Source organism: Pteropus alecto, unplaced genomic scaffold, assembly GCF_000325575.1.
Source record: "Pteropus alecto unplaced genomic scaffold, ASM32557v1 scaffold210, whole genome shotgun sequence".
Classification (NCBI taxonomy): Eukaryota; Metazoa; Chordata; class Mammalia; order Chiroptera; family Pteropodidae; genus Pteropus; species Pteropus alecto.
Window position 1 is genome coordinate 735,242 of NW_006431288.1, and position 16,939 is coordinate 752,180.

Here is a 16,939-nt window from a genome sequence, read left to right on the forward strand (position 1 = left end):
GTTTGTGCCACGAGTTGGGGGAGGTGGGGTTTCAGGGAATCCTCTGGGCGGAGCGACCTCTGTATCCAGTTTTATGACGTCATGGCTATGGCAGCACTGTGTCTGGCGCACTGGGAGCGGGGAGGACTCAGGGAACAATGGATACTGCTGGCACTTCTGTACTGAACAAGTCTTGCCTGGGCCCTTACTCTGACAATGTCTCCCTGTAAGTCCCTGGTGCCCTCTGCGTGCAGCTGAATTGACTCTGGTGCTCAGAGCGAGCAGGTCCGTCACTGCGAAAATCGCTCATGGACACAGCCCCTTTAAGAGGCGTCTGCTTCTGCCGATTCCGCAGCCTCGGTCTCACTCAGCTGCTTGGGACCGGGCAGCCCTGCGTCTTCAGCTCGTCCTACCTCCTGTTTGCAGGGTGCTTTCTTGGATTTCTCCCTAGTTGTATGGCTTGTTCATCTAGATCCCAGGCAATTTTTCCTTGCTGCTGCTCCTTGTTTCTATTACAACTTTGATTTGGTTGCCAGAGGGATGAACAAAGCCTGTATCTATGCCATTTTTTTCTCTCTCATATTTTTATATTTCTTATACTAACCGTTAAAGGCAATGCTGGAAAATTGAAAGTACTTGATAAATGTTTGTCGAAGACAATATATTTTAAGAAATGAGCTGTTTTGTATAGAATATATACAAACTAAGAATAAAAAGAAGGTAAAGAACTACGTTTCAGCTGGGGAAGCCTCTTATGAACTTGGGTTGAGGCATGATAGTGAAGATTCTTACACGTACTGTTAAGTGGTCTTTGCTTTCTGTTATCATTAAACTCACGTTTATATTTAGGGGATTTACATGGAAAAGTAGATTCATCAAGAGGCTGAATTACCTGTCAGAGTTTAGAGATGGTCCTCAACTTCCTATAAATTCACCTGCACCCCATACCTATCATCATTTTCTTTCTTTCAGCCTTAAAGGACAAGGCAGTGCTTTTGTAATATTTTTCTATTCTTGGCACAAATTTAAATTAAGAGACTCAAAAAAATAGTATAATGCCAGCAAATGACTATAGAGAAATGACTATATCAGGCAACAAAGTTCAATGCCTATAAAGGAATCCCATATCATCACACTATTCATTGTTTTCCTTTAGCAACGGGTTCCTGTTTAAATGTTTACTACCCTAAGTGAACTTTCTTATATAGTCTTGAAAAGCTCTAGTATGTTCCAGGAAATATATGCCCCTTCTTTTGCACTGGCTTGACACTCACTTCCTATTTACGAGAAATTGTACAGAGCTCTTGATGTACAAATGCTTTTCAAACCTTTTCACTGAGTGTTTTGCCTGGTGGATACTGGCAATTATAATATGTATAATCAATTGCAATACAAATAAACCTTACACACTGACCTCCCATCCTTCTATTCTAATTCCCTACTTTCCAGCAACCAGTAATGACTGCACATGTTGTCCCCTTATTCTGCCCATGGGTCCTTTCATCTTTGTCTTCTCTACCTCTCTCATCTCTAAGTTTTCTTGTTTCTGTTCCAGAGTCCCTTCCCTACTAGATACTTCCAATGCGATTCTTGCCCCCTTGCACTGCCTCTGCTTCTGTGTGTCCAGTGAAGAGGATATTTCTAAGTGCTCAAGGAATATTATTCATAGACAGATGTCACTCACCTCACTGACTCTGCAAACTGACTTTTCTTATAACACTGATTATTTTTAAGATGACTGAAATATTATAATACACTTGATTCAGAAGACTTAAAAGAAAACATAATTTATAATCTCACTAATCCTAGAAATTTTTTTTTCAAAATATTGATAGTGGAAATACCATTCTAATCCCTTTTCTATGTGTGTATATATGTACAGACTTTTATATAACAGTGGTATCATATATCACTCTTCCAAAATATGTTGAGCACTTTTACATGTGCCAGGCATAGGCTGTACTCTCAGTGAGCTACATTGTAATTGGAAGGTTAGACATTAATCAAAGAGTCATACAAATAAATACAAGGTACAATTCTCTTTATGTAGTTGACAAGTGCAAAGAAGGAGAGACACATGGAGCTATGAGGGTATAAAATAAAGAGAACTGACTTAGGAGATTGGGATCTAAAAGAAGCTACGAGTTAACTAGCTAAGAAGGGTTATATGTTGTTGAGTGACCTGCTTTAAATTTTTGTGTGTTTCATTTTTGTACTTATTAATAAACTGCTAACATTTAATTGGTTAAAATTCATTTATGACATAGAAGTATTCTAGGCATAGTATCCAATCATATAGATATATTGCAGTTTAATAAATTTCCTAACATTAGATAGTTAAGTTTTCTACTTTTTATTATGAGTTATGCTGTAATGAATATTTTTTACATCTATTTTTGCATATGTCTCCAATAATTTCCTAAGAGTATATTTTCTATAAATGGGAGTGCTGTGTCAAAGGGTGTGCATATTATATTAAAGTCTTTGCAATTGACTACTAAATTGTTCTCTGAAAAGACTCTATTGATCTATTTTTCCCTCCTCCAGCAGTGTAGAGGAATGCCTGACTACATGCTCACCAGCTCTGTGACTTCTCTTTTCTTTTAATCTTTACAGATTTTAATTTAAAAAAAGGCATCTCACTAAAGTTTTACTTTTAATGCCTTTGTTTGCCATCAAGACTGAACTTTTTCTTTTGCCCATTTTTTCAACTTTATTGAGATATAATTGATTATATATATATAACATTGTGTAAGTTTAAGGTGTACAAATGATTTGATACACTAACATATTGAAAAATGGTTGCCATTGTATAACATTAACCTTTGCCCATTTTTTAACCAGGTTTTTGTTTGTTTGTTTGTTTGTTTTTTGATATTGAGTTTTAGGAATTCCTTGTATGTTTTATTTTATTTTGGTGGGTCTTTATTTTTTAAATATTTTATTTTTCAATTACAGTTGACATATAATATATTAATTTCAGGTGTATAACATACTGATTAGACATTTATATAACTTATGAAGTGATCACCCCAATAAATCTAGTACCCATCTGACACCATACATAGTTATTATAAGATTTTTGATTATATTACCTATGCTATGCTTTACACGTACCCCATGACTATTTTGTAACTACAAGTTTGTACTTCTTAATCTCTTCTTTTTTTTTTCACCCCCACCCAACCCTCTGCCCATCTGGCAACCATCAAAATGTTCTCTGTATCTACGAGTTTGTTTCTGTTTTGTTTGTTCCTTTATTTTATTTATTTATTTTTCATATTCCACATATATGTGAACTCATATGGTATTTGCCTTTCTCTGTCTGACTTATTTTATTTAGCATAATATCTTCTAGGTCCATCCATGTTGCTGCAGATGGCAAGATTTCATTCTTTTTTTTATGGCTGAGTAATATTCCATTACATATATGTACCACTTCTTTATCCAATCATCTATTGATGGGAACGTAGGTCGCTTCCATATCTTGGCTATTGTAAATAATGCTGCAATGAACATATGGATTCACACATTTCTTTGAAGTAGTGTTTTGAGTTTCTTTGGCTAAATACCCAGAAGTGGGATTACTGGAGTCCTTCTTTGTCTCTTGTGATAGCCTTTGTATTAAGGTTTATTTTGTCTGCAATAAGTATTGCTACTTCGGCTTTTTATTTTCTGCTTCCATTTTCATGAAACATCTTTTTCCATCCCTTTACTTTGTCTCTGTATGTCTTTTGATCTGAAATGAGTCAGTTGAACTTTTAAATAGATTTTTGTTTGTGCAAATTTCTTTTGTCAGTTGTCTCTTTGTGTCACTACATCATTTTCAAAATGTCTCTATGTTTGTTTCTTATTAGCTCATTAAGAGCAAAGGCTGCTTGGGCCCAATATATTACCTGAGACATAGTAGGTACCAGTAAGAGGATGTTTTTAAGTGATTGGTTTTGAAGGCTTCACCAATTACTGGACCAGGAAAAAAGAGAAAGCAGTTACAATTGCTCCAGTCTTATTATCTTAGACAATCACAATGATTAAAGAATCAAGATCTTCCTTCTGAATAATATGATTTGGTCACATATACAAATTTCACTTCTGCTACTACACGGCCCTACGTACCTAACCTTAAAGGTTCTTTAAATATAAGGGAGAATTGAGCTCAGTGGTCAAAAATGCCTCTTCAATATTATCTTCTCCTTTAAACCTATGGATCCCAAGAGGTTGTAATGAAGCCTCCAAGTCAGTCTCCCCAAAGAATGCAGTGGGCAAACACTGGATAACTGAGAAAGGTTCCAAGCTAAGGACCCCTGACATGGCTGGAGCCTAGGAATCATCGGTCTTCAATGTCCAGAAAAGAAGAATGAGGATAGATGAGAGAATATAAAAGCATATAATATAGAAAATGATTTAAAGATCTATGAGTTTTTATCCAATAAAAGAAATGATTTCAGGAGCAACAAAATATAAAACTTGTTATCAAATGCATTTTAATTATAAAGGCTATAAAACAAATTTTTATAACTCAAATTGGATATAACACTATGGATTAATAAAGAAACATGATTTACTGTGTACAAGTTACTGTTGCTTATAAGTTCATTAATTCATTACTTCATTTTTTATTTAATCATTCAACAAATATCTATTAACTTCCTACCAGGAGCCAGACATTGTGGGAGGTGGGGGTCAGGGCAGAACATATGCTGTTGCCTGTAACATGCTGACTTTGCTTGAGTGGTCTCGTTTATCAAAACAGTGGAAGATAAGCAGTTAGGAGAATCTGTAAGAAACATTGTGTTAATGACAGGGCTTGTGGAAGAGCAAGCAAAATTTTGAGGATAAAAGGTAAATATAATCAGATACTGAATTTGTTCAGTGATGTTTAAAATTTAAAACTATTCACTTAAAGCTATAAAGAGCTTTTACTGTCAAGATGTCTTCATGAAACACATAAAAAACCCTACTTTGTTATCTTGAATCTAAAGCTCTCTAGTTTTAATTTTCTCTTTCTTATTGAAAGATTGTTACTATAATGCATTACTTTTTAATACAAGTTTTCCTGAAATGCTACTATTGAATGATGGGACAGACTGTATTTTAACTCTATGTCTTGGTCTGTATGACCAAGTGTCAAGGAAGACCAATGACTGGAAGCTGCAGAGAAGCAGAGAAGCAAAAGGATAAAGAATTTTGTAAGGAAGAAAATTAGAAAGGATTACCATATTTTTTCAGAATGGTAATGAGTTGTCTCTATAATAGTAACAATGATGATAAAAATGATGATGGTATAGCAGTGACTGTGTCTTATACAGTTACTACATTCTCATTGGCTGTGCTAAAAGTTTTACACACATTACTTCATTTAATCTCAAAAATATCTAAGAGGTATTATAATCCACATATTTAGATGAAACTGAAAACGAGCTAGGCTAAACTACTGGCCCAAAGTCACACAGTTAGAAAGTGGCAGCACCAGCCATTGAATACCTGCTTTGGAGCACCAGTTTCAATGCCTCTGTTCTCAATTAAGAGGCTACTTTGTCAGGTTATCATCAGTGAAGGTGTTCAAGCATAAATTGGATTATTGTGTGAATGAAATAATAAAGGGCGGATTTAAACTTCAGAGAGAATGGGGGTCACTGGGCTGGTTAATAGCTAAGTCAGTAACTCTAAACATTTTTGGTAATAGACTCTGTTGAGAATTTGACAACAATCTGTGGTCCTCTTCTGTAAGAAAATCCACATGAGCACACATGCAAACCATCACAATGCAACATTTTGTTCCTATAGCCCTTGACACCATCTGTGGGCCCTAGGTTGCAAGCCATTGCTCAAAAGATACTTTTGCTCTGGTACATGCTTATGAAGGTGAATTTCTCTCCAAGTTCTGCCTACAGGTGTTGAGATGGTGCCACCACCATGTGACACTAATAGGAAAAAAAACATTGAATAAGAAGAAAGAGAAGTCCTCCTTACACACGTCTCAAAGCAGGCTTTATGTGCCCTTGGAAATCTCTCTCTTGGCTGTTACAATTTCAGGTGCATTCAGAGTGACTCAGAAATAGAGACGCAAACCATATGTAAAGCCTCCACTTATATTATTATTTATGGGGCACAAGAGCCTGTCTCTCCCTGGCAAGCCCCACTGCCAATAAAGAAGTGAAGGGAGACTAGGGAGGAGGTGCGAGATAGTGGAGGGAAAAATGTCTGTGGAAGAAAATATTTTTATATGTTGTTGATTTCTGGTTCCTGCCTTGCCTGATGGTGCATATGTTTCCAATCTGAAATGAGCCTGTGAGCGCCATATCTAGAGAGAGGCCATACGGCACAAGAACTCTCCATGCTCCCCCAACACCCCTCCCATGGGAGCTCTTGTACTGCGGGCCTGGAAAACATTCTTCAGCTGGCCTGGGCCATCTTAGTCTGGCACCCATCTCAAAAACATATACGTGTGTCTGTGAGCACGTATGCATTGTATAGGGCCTTGTTCTCATTCAAACCTTCTTTCTTATTGGGATGTTTGGATTGTAGAAGTTTCTGGGGGATTGTGGATGCAGTTTAGGGCCTTCCGAGTCCCCTGGGGAAGGTTACAGTGTTTTCTCTCTCTTCTGATCAGCCTTTTATTCGAATGCATTGTTACAGGCTTAATTGCTTTGGCAACAGTCCTAGGAACAGGGATCAGGGCTCTCTATACAGGTTCCTGATGGTTTCTGGGGAAGCTCTGCATGGAGGAGGTTTACAGAGCTGGAGACAGAATGCCAAAGGATATCTGTGCCACTCCATCTCATGTCTCTGCTATACTTTGACTCAAGCCCTCTCTCTCATCCAGGCTCCATTCTTGTTCTCATCCAGTTCATCCACCACACTGTTGCTGGAGCAAACTCTCTCAACCACAAACATGTCATTATGTGGCTTAGAAACCCCCAATGGTCCCCTGAGATCTTGTTATAAACAATAATCACAATAACTTGTACCCGTTAACGAGCTCTTGCTCTGTGCCAGACACTTAGCAAAGTATATTCATGAAATACTTCTGATAATCTTTCAAATCACCTCACCAGGTGAGGTTTACTGTTCTCCACACTTTACTGATGAAAAGGTTAAGATTGAGAGTATTTACTGATAAGGAAGCTGAGATTGAGAGTATGTAATGAAGGTCACACCGCTAGTAAATAGAAATTGCATAAAGTTGTGTAGCTTATGTATATCCTTCACAAGGGCATCAGGTGGTGTGTGTATGAGACTTTAGAGCCAGCTGGGCCTCTGCTTGCCAAGCCATTTGCTTTCACAAGAGGCCCCTTTTTGCTTTGCTCTGTATTCAGAACAACACCCATTCTTCAGATCTTAACTTAGCACTACTTGTGATGGCTGCTCTCTTGGGCTAGTCCATTTGGTGCTAGGGATCCAGAGATAATCAAATATGGCCCTAATCTCAGAATTGTATAGGTCTGTGGTGGAGACTGCTGACACAGTAGAGGAGACAGGTGGCCTAGAGATAATTCTATTTCAGTGGGCTAAGTGTAAAGGTGGAGCTGTGCACAGTGCTCTCAGGGAACACAGAGAAAAACCATCCTATCCACCTTGGATGAAGAGAATGTCAGGAAGAGATTTAGGAAGACTTCCTGAAGAAAATGATGCCTGAGAAATCTTACTAACAAGGCCTAGTTAGGCAGATGAAAGTGGATTTAGGGGAAAAGAAGGAATTCTAGGCTGTAGGAACAAAGCACGAAGGTGTGAGCAACATGAGTGTACAAGATCTCTTTGTGGAAAACCGCCTCGTAAGTGAACTTGCAGTGGAGATATTTAAATCTTAAGAAAAATTTGGAGACTTCAGGGAGAATAACCCTGAAGAATAAAATCCCTTTACAAAAAAAATTTACATTCGCTAAAATAAGGACAGTCTGTTAAAAGACAGTGACCTAAGTTACGCACAGTAGTCACTGTGTTGTAAAGCTTGAGATCTCCCTTCACTGAGAATGTAATGGGATGTTGTAAATTCATCTGGCTGTGTGGAAGATGATGGACATTTTCAGAAGCCTGTCTGTGTTTGTTCCTCCACCCTATGTCCTGCCTTTCTAATTGCTCAATGCATGCTTTCCCCTGGCCAGTTCCCAGTGAAGCAGAGAGACTTGACACTTCAGATAGAAAAAGCTTAGAGTCACCTGTGTTGAACAACACATCATTTCTGGTCAGGCATTTCTTATACTTCCTCCCTTTCTTAATCTTTATTGTCAATACATTCCACTCACTATTTGCTTGGTGCCAAAGCCTGTGCAATTCCCATCAATCAAGCCCATCTATCCTCCATTTTTACCCCAAGCTCCACCTACTAATGGATTCTAAGATACCTCTGCTTCTTTATCCCCAAGACTTCATTGCATAAAGATCTACTTTCATTATGCCATATATTTTCCCTTTTGTTTTTGCCCTATCAAAAATTTTTTAAAAAATCAAAGTAATCCATCAATAATACTTAAAGAGTCAAATAGTGTTACAGGGCTGATAACAAAAAGCAGTTTTAGGTCCTACCTTTCTTCATTCCTAAATCTTATCCTGACAGGGTGTCGTTTTCAGGGTGTCGTCGTTGGCTTTTTTGTTGGGTATGTACATTTATGTTTCCAAGTAGTGTGTGTATTATTTATTTATTTTTCTATTTAAGACATCATGTATTGGCCTCCTACCGTAGGAGAAGAGAATTTTAGTTCTCTCATTATCTGCCCCTCAATATATACACATATGTTTTCTCTCCATATTCAATAATAATGTCACAATTTTAGTTAAACCAATCTTAAATTTTTACAAGATTATGGTTACATACAATTATTAATAGCTGAGTCACAAAATATAATTACATTCCTTTACTTTATAATATTTTTTTTCTGGAGTAATTTTTCTTTATTAAATTTTCTATGAATTTATCAAATTTTTGCCTCAAACACTTACAGAACTATAAAACTCCTCTCAGTAGGGTAAGGAGCATCAAGCAGATTATTGTTCCCCACCCCCCACTTTGGGCCTCTCCTCCTCTTGCTCTGATCTGCACTGGATGTTTTTCGGGCTCATTGCCCAGCTGCCCTGGGTCTTCCTTCTACCATGACTCCCCACAATCTTTCTCTCTTCTGATTTAGATCGCCTATTGCTTCTTTCTTGCTTTATTTTCTCTTTCCTCGACTCTTTTTTAGTGGAATAGTAGCTTCTCAGGAAAGGGTACATGGAGGTAAATTTTTGAAAATGTCTTTATACTATTCTCACACTTGACTGAGTTTGGCTGGCTTTAGAATTCTATGTTTGAAAGATTTCAGTACATAATTTTGAAGACATTGTTTCACTGTGTTTTAGCTTCCTTTGTTGCTCTTGGAAAGACCAATGCATTGTCGATTCTGGATTATTTATATGTTAATTTTCTCTATCTCTTTGGAAGCTTTTAGGATCATCTTGTTATGCTGCAGTTCAGAAATTTCACAGTGAAATATCTTTATGTGAATCTTTTTTCCATATTTAGTGAGCTTCTATAGTCTAGGAAGTCACATCAGTGTTGGGCAAATTTCTTGTGTGATTTCTTTAATTACTTCCCCTCTTTAATTATATATGTCTGCTCTTACTGGAACTTGGAATAAGACTGTCTGAATTTGTCCTCTAATTTCTTGCCTTTCCTTTACTAGTTCCATTGTTTAACCTTTAGTTCTGGGAAATTCCTTTAACTTTAACTTCCTATCTTTCCTACTCTTTTTTTTTTTTTTTGGTATTTTTAGTTTTCACTAACACTTGTAATTCCCAAGAGCTCGATCTAGTTCTCTGAATGTGCCTTTCTTCTAATAGCATCCTGTTCTTGGATGTGTCATATTCTCTCCTATCTGAGGATGTTAACAGTTTGTTTTAGTAAAAATGTTTTGCTTGCTCCTTCCATTGTTTCTGTGTGTGTGTGTATGTGAATCTTTTTTTCATACTTAGTGAGCTTAGTGTATGTTTGTGTGTGTGTGTGCCTGCGCACAGAATTTTACTGTTTATGTTAGTATCGGTCCTCATGTTAGAGTCTTTTATAAAATATTTAATGACCTCAATGGTGCACTTTTATTTAGGAGTGAGGCACTAAAAAGCTCATTGGAATTTCTAGTGTGGGGACTCAGCTTGATGATTAGGGAAATTCATGGTAAAACTTTGATGGGAGTTGGAAGGACACAAAATTGTCAATATTGTCCATCTTTTGTCCAGAGAGGACTCCCCCAGTCTCCTGACTAGAAAGGCACAAGCCTGGCTTTCAGGGTCCTGAGTTTTTCAGTGGGCATGAGAGTGGGGACTCGCGCTGTTCAGTCTGTAGACTTTCATTTCACCCCTCTGTTTCCAATGAGATCACCCACCCCTGCTCTCTGTCATGTGTAATGTGCTCAAGTCCAGAACTTTCCTGTTTCAATCCTTCTTGCTGATGTTGGGAAGAGATAGTCATGTGAATCTATAGGGTTGGGAAGAGGCTGTGGGAGGGACCTAACTCTTCCTATTATAGAGTTTCAACAGATCCTCTTACTTTTTCCCTAAACTTTCAAATTACATGATGCCACAAATTTATGAGCTTTTTAAAGGTTATGCAATCCAAATTGGCTTGCTTCTTGTTGTCTTTCCTACTATAGTCATTCACTTTATTTTCACCTCTGAAGTACATCAGTTCCTACTGAGCCATCCACTTTCTATCTTCCAAAGTTTTGTTGATGTGTCTGGTCATTTTCAGTCTTTTCTCCCATTTTCTTTGTCTCCTCTTGAGTTCATAATTGTTATCTTCATTTTAATAGCATTTTAGAAGAGAATAAAGATTAATGATGGTGTTTAAGTTGCCATATCTAACTGGAAGTTATTTTACTTCCCTTTTCCTTTCTTGATTCTTAATCCTTCTTTTAAAAATTATTTATGACAGTAGAGACCACATTTTGAATATGTTGAATACTGAAAAGCTTGTGTTTGTTTCATAGACCGAAAATAGAAAATTTGCATATTCTAGAATTCTGAGTAAAGGAAAATTGCCAGTAGGTTTTAATTTCTGAAATAAGTCCAAGGCAGTAAGAACTCATAATTCCCAAAGGAGGCAGCGTGGTCTCTTGAACCGCAGCACTGGATGGTGGTCAAGGAGACTTGTTGCAATTTCAACTCTTCTACTAGTCAGATGTGTGACCTCGGGCAGATTTGTTCTCCTCTCTGGGACCCAGTTTCCTCTGGAGGAAGGTTCTTTCAGCTCTTTATTTCTATGCTTATGTTTTTAATTTTCTGAGATTTAGCACTCACCAAAGGAATATTAGTTGTTGGGAAAGTATCATAGGTGAAGGCAAACACTCACACAAAACGTTCATATTCCAATGTAGTCCTTAAGTTTTATTAATTTTCCTCTGTTGTCTCAAAGAATTTTCTTTAATTTAGAGAAAATAATTTTACCCACTGTCTCTGAGTAATTCTTGTCTTTGTTCTGAAATCACAATAGTCTCCCTTTATCTGAAGGGGATGCATTCCAAGACTGCCAGTGGATGCCTGAAATCACAGATAGTACGGAACCCTATAAAGACTATGGAGATTAAAAGTTATAGACTATAATAAAAGTTATATAAATGTGCTTTCTCTCTCATATTATCTATTGTTTACACCTTTTCACTTAAAGGAAGCATTTTATGGCTTCTTTTCAGCATATCTGAATTGCCAGCATCATTACTCTTGCACTTTGAGGATATTGTTAAATAAAAGAAAGATTACTTGAACCCAAGCACTGTAATACCATGACAGTTGATGTGATACCCAAGACAACTACTAAGTGACTAATGGGTAGGTAGCATATACATCATGTATGTGCTGGACAAAGGGATGATTCACAACCTGGGCAGGACAGAGTGGAACGGTGAGAGATTTCATCATGCTACTCAGAATAGCACAAAATTTAAAACTTAGGAATTGTTTATTTTTGAAATTTTCCATTTAATATTTTTGATCTGTGGTTGACCCTGGTAACTGAAACTGTGGGAAGAGAAACCATGGGTAATGGGGCACTACTGCACTGTAATCTTCACTGAAAGAATCATCTATTTGGGTAGCTGGTACTTATGTATGCAATTCTGGCTGCCTGTTTGGAGCTTAGCCTTTTTATGCACGGTTCCACAAGATGTGCCTCAGAGCCTTTTCATGAGCTGATCCCTCTCTCTGGAACACTTTTCCCTATCCTTTATTCTAACTAACCCATACTCATCCTTTAGTTCTCAGCCTTATATTCACTTCCCCAGAGAGGCCTTCCCTGACTCCACAGACCAGGTTAAAACCTCTGTCATATGTTCTGACTTCCCTTTACTTTTTTTTAAAACAGCTCATATTACCTTTTAAATAAAAATTGCTTCCAGATGTCTGCTTTTCTCTTAATTCTTTGGCATGTGCTCTCTGTTTTGTCTCATATCATCTATGTATGTAGCTTGGCTTTTTTCACAGTTTTCCACAAGAAATCCACTTATACTGTAAATGTCAATAACATTCACTCAGAATCTGGAGGATTTGAAGGTAAGTGGAATTGTGAAGCATATGCCTTTTTGCCTCTTCCCAGCCTCCTTTCTCCTTCCTCTTTCCTCCCATCACTGCTTCTGAAATATTTCCTCCTTAATTGCCCACAGAAACTACATTCTCTTTTATTGTGTGGGTGGTTCTTTTCATTCCCTGAAGCTGTGGTGCCAGCTGACTTCCAGGCAAAATAATCTTTGCTTTTACCCAAATAAGAAGACATGCCTAGAAAAAAGAACAAGTTCTTTTCCTAGTTAAAATTTCAGTGAATAATGCTCCCTACTCCCATTTAATTATATAGTAATTGGTGCAATTGCATGTTTAATTCTTGCTTTCTCTACTAGAACTTAAGTTCCGTGAGGGCAAGGACCTTATGTATCTTATTTCTTGCTACATTTGCTGTTTTTTGCCCATGGCTTGACATAGGTGATTCAATGAATGAATTGGATAATAACAATTCAGAGATTCTAGAATCACCCATTCCCCATAGAAAGAGACTCTTGATATGGCAAGAAATTTAACTATAGAAGAGTTCTTATCATCAGATGAGAAAAAGTATGGAGGAACAATTTTTTTATAGTGGATGAAGGAGGAGGGGTTATTTGAAATTAATAATAAATGGCCTGGAAAATTGTAAGGAGTCAGGGTTAATTCATTCTGTTTGCTCTTGGCCCAGAATATAATCTTTGTGTGATTAGGGATTTGGGAGTGGAATAAGGGTATTAGAAAGCTAATATATCCTTAGTATATTCCATGTATTGTTTTAGTTAATTTTCAACAACCAAGTAATGTAGTATTATTATCCTGATTTTATGGATAAGAGAACCAAAGCACAAAAAATTTATATAAATTTCCCACAAATATAGTTAATAATGTTAAAGACAGGTTTCAAACTCAGAGAGCTTAACTTCTTTGCATCTACTCTTAAAAAGATTAAAGATAAAGAAAAATTCTTATATTTATCTTTATTTTTACCATTTTCAACACTTCTTTTTTGTATAGAGCTAAATTTCCATTTGGTACTATATTTCTTCTATCTGAAGAACTTCCTATCACATTTCTTTTAGTGTAAGACTCTTGGCAATTAATTCTCTGCTTTTTTTGTCTGACAAGATATTTTTAAAATTCATTTTTGGAAGGTATCTTCCCTGAATTCTGGATTGACAGTTTTTCTTTAGCACTTTAAAGATGTCACACTATTGTCTTGTATGCTGCATCGTTTCTGACTAGAGGTCTATGATAACTCCTCATTGCTTTATATTTAATGTTTCTTTTTTTCTCTGCCTATTTTCAAGATTCTCTCTTTATCTTTGGTTTAAAACAAGTTAACTATGATATGGCCTTTGTGAATGTGTGCCTCTGTGTGTGTGTGTGTGTGTGTGTGTGTGTGTGTGTGTGTTTTAGGTGAGGCAACCCTTGGTTGACCTCACAGATTGCAAGGACCTTGTCAACTTACAAGCCCTTATTTATTTATTTTTTTACACCTACAGCTCCTGGTCTTCCTAGGTGGTCTCCCATCCAAGTACTAATCAGGCCTGACCCTGCTTAGCTTCCGAGATCAGATGGGATCGGGCTTGTTCAGGGTGGCATGGCCGTAGACTGTATGTGTGTTTTAATCCTTTTTGTAATTCTTTGAACTTCTTGGATTTGTTATCATTCATTAATTTGAGAAAATTCTTAGCCATTGGTTCTTCATATATTTTTTCTACCCTGTTCTCTCTTTTTTCCTTCTGGAACTCTAATCACACATATATTCGACCATTTGCCATTATCACACAGCTCTTGGATGCTCTGTTTAGTGTTTTCCATTCTTTTTAGATCTCTATTTTAACTATTCTGAAGGAAGATTGCCTATTCCTTTGAATTTCCCCCAAGAGCCTCTTCCTCTAGTTCAAAATTAATTTCTTGTACAGCAGAAAGCCTATTACAAAACATTACTTCTTCATTTGGTGACAATTAAATTATTCAGTTCTGTATGATGCATTAAAAAGCAATTATATGGATACAGAAATAGAAACTTTGATTTATTCATGTAGAATTGATTTATATCACAAGATGAGAAGTGGCATAAAGAACTGAGTAATTTGGCCAAGGTCACACAGCTGGTAAGTGGTAGAATCAGGCTGGCTAGCTCCAGAGACCTGTGTACCCACTGACTTATGGTGCTTACCTGAAGTCACTTAGTCAGAACTGTGAGAAAGCAAGGAAAATTGTGTACCTTCTAGTTCTAAAAATCAAGTGCCTTCTGCCTCATTAGGCTGAAAACATGAGCCTGAATGAGGGTGTTGACCCGAAGGAACTTTTGTGCTTTTTGGCTCTGTGGGGGAGGGCGGGGGTGTAGAAAAAGAATGATACCTGTCCTGACCCTTCGACCACTATTAGACTTTACTCAAGGGTAGTTAATGGCATGGGAATTTTGTTTTTCTGAGTCTTACTTTACTTTACAAAGATCTCTTTCTAGGGAAAAAAAAAGTTCCTAGTTATTTTCTTAGCCTCAGAACTGAGGTGAAGGGACCATAGCTGGTTGCAAGTCCCTCTCTGACTTTAGTACCCCATTTCTGAGGAAAGATACAAGGCCACACTGCATGTGTAGAGCATTATGATTGTTACTATCTCCAGAAACTACCCAACTCCTAGACTGCTGACAAGGACAGCTGATTCTGAAAGATGGTTCTTTAAAAAAGGCAGATGTACCTTGGGAAAGCAGCAGCCTGAGGAAGCAGCTGAAATGTCTCAGTGGCTCCAAGCTACTTAAGGCATTCCCAAGAGCAGAAAACCTAGAGTCCAAAGGTGCTGCTGGTCTTTGCAACCTTTATAAGCAGTGTTCTTGGATTTCTAAACTCTTCAAAGTTCAGGGAATAAGTATGAGAAAAAGACATATAAGCATAGGCAGTGTATGCCATAGGACATCAAACTGGTAAGGGAACAGAGAGGGACAATTATGGAGGAGGTGGACTCCAGGGATTCAGTGCAACTATTTAGTCACTATGTGATGCTCTATGAAGAAAATATGTAATGCATATTAATCATAGAAACAGTTATCAAATACTTACTATAGGAAAAATATGATTCTAGCCATTTTATAGGTTCATAAATTTTCAGATAATATCTCTGACTCCAAGAAAAGTGAGTCTAATTGGAGAGAAAAACACACACATAAAAAGCTAGTCCTACAGAATAACATATAAGAGAGGCAGCATTGAGGTAGTAATCCTAGTGTGGGAATGCTTGGTTTTAAATATTTTGCTAGTCCTGTGATTTTAGCTAACTACTGGAAACACATTTTCTTTATTTTTGAAATAGGAATACTATCATTACCTTATGTAAACATGTAAAGCACCTAGGTCAGTGTTAAGTATATATTAAGACCGCAATGGTTGTTGAATCTAAATTTAATAAAGTAGAAACACGTGGTTGTATTAGTTTTCTAGGGCTGCTGTAACAAAGTATCACAAACTGAGTGGCTTAAACAACAGGCCAGAAGTCCAAGATCGAGATGTTGGCAGGGTTGGTTCCTTCTGAGGGCTATGAGAAAGAATACATTCTCTTCCAGCTTCTGGTGGTTTTCTAGCAATGTTTGGTGTTCCCTGGCTTGTACACACATCACCCTGATCTCTACCTTAATGTTGTCATACTGTTTCTCTTTCTCCCTTTCTCTTTCTTTCTCTTTTCTGTCCCATTTCTATAAAGACAATTATATTAAATTAGGGGCTCACTCTACTCCAGTACGACCTCATCTTCACTAGTTTCATCTATATAATGACCCGATTTCCAAATACGTTTTAAATTCTGAGGTACTGGGGGTTGGGACTTTAGCATATAAATTTGGCAGTGGGGGGTGGGGCACACAATTCAACCCATAACTATGGTAAAGATAAAAAAAAATTCTAGAGAAGATCGAGAAGATAGAGATAGATCTCTAGGATACAGGGTGATCAGTGATATCTTCTTAGATCACATGAGACATGACCCAGGACTTGGCACTTGACAGAAACTTGGTGGTGTTGAGGCACGGGTGGGATATTACAATGGGGGAAATGTGATAAGCAAAGATATAGAGGCAGAAACATGTAGGTATGCTGGAAGGAATCTAGCCTGTCTGGACTGGAGAATACAGATCAGAGAGTACTTTGGAGGGCCTTGACTGCTGAAGTAAGGAGTTTGTACTTCATACTCTTGACAGAAGGAGTTATTGAAAGATTATGATATATAACACAGAGACAAATAAGCAGTTCAAATAAGACCTGAAGTATGTAAATATTTGCTCCAGTTATTAAAAATGACACCAGGAACCCATATTACCAGAGCATTTACTACAAGTTACTTTGCAATGGTGAAATTGAATTGAGTGAACTTATTCTCTATCCTCTCTGGAGCTCTTTGCAGATATTTGGCCCCCTGGCTAGTTGGACTTAGGGGTATGATCTATGATCATATGAGAGCTTGT

At 37.3% G+C, this 16,939-nt stretch overlaps 1 long non-coding RNA gene and 1 other non-coding gene across 2 annotated transcripts in view; one reads left to right on the forward strand and one right to left on the reverse strand.

Annotated features, from left to right (window-relative positions):
* The window catches only part of LOC112470385, a 79,192-nt gene that overhangs the window by 44,253 nt on the left and 18,000 nt on the right, over window positions 1-16,939 (forward strand). The gene's annotated exons all lie outside the window — the stretch shown is intronic.
* LOC112470946 lies at window positions 13,974-14,092 on the reverse strand. Its single transcript, XR_003043093.1, has one exon. It is a non-coding gene; the product is annotated as a 5S ribosomal RNA (ribosomal RNA).